Genomic DNA, 971 nt, shown 5'->3' on the forward strand with positions numbered 1-971 from the left:
TTAGTTTATCATCTACCATTGGTTTAGATTTACTCATTTTGACGTCCGGTTTTTCAATCATTACGGTGTCATGAATTTCTTGTATAGTCTTTACCATTTCTTTATGGGATGTAGCCTTAACAACGTCATCTTTATCTTTTATTACTTCTTTAACATCTGTCCTTTTAATTGTTTCTGGTAAATTCTTCGCAAGATTAACTGTTTCTTTACGAAAATTATTGTTAGTCTTTAGTTTATCATCTGCCACTAGTTTAGATTTACTCATTTTGACATCCGGTTTCTCAATCATTACGGTGTCATGAATTTCTTGTACCGTCTTTACCATTTCCTTATGGGATGTAGCCTTAACGACATCATCTTTATCTTTTATTACTTGTTTAACATCTGTCCTTTTAATTGTTTCTGGTAAATTCTTCGCAAGATTAGCTGTTTCTTTACGAAAATTATTATTAGTCTTTTGTTTATAATCTGTCACTGGCTTAGATATACTCAAATTGAGGACCGGTTTTTCAATCATTAAGGTGTCATGAATTTCTCGTTTCGTCTTTATCGTTGCTTTATGGGATGTAGCCTTAATAACATCAACTTTATCTCTTTTTACTTGTTTAACATCTGCCCTTTCCATTGTTTCTGGTAAATTTTTCGCAAGATTAACTGTTTCTTTACGAAAATCATTGTTCGTCTTCTGTTTATCGGCTGTCACTGGTTTAGATTTACTCATACTGACGCCTGGTTTTTCAACCATTACGGTATCATGGATTTCTGGTTTCGTCTTTATCGTTGTTTTATGGGATGTAGTCTTAACGTCAACTTTTTCTTTTGTTACTTGTTTAATATCTGTCCTTTTAATTGTCTCTTGTAAATTCTTTGCAAGATTAACTGCTTCTTTCCGAAAATTAGATTTATTCGTATTTACGTCCGGTTTCTCAATCATTAAAGTCTTAGTAATTTCTGTTTTCGTCTGTATCGTG

Source organism: Nicrophorus vespilloides, unplaced genomic scaffold (assembly GCF_001412225.1).
Source record: "Nicrophorus vespilloides isolate i.1.1-1 unplaced genomic scaffold, Nicve_v1.0, whole genome shotgun sequence".
Lineage (NCBI taxonomy): Eukaryota > Metazoa > Arthropoda > Insecta > Coleoptera > Silphidae > Nicrophorus > Nicrophorus vespilloides.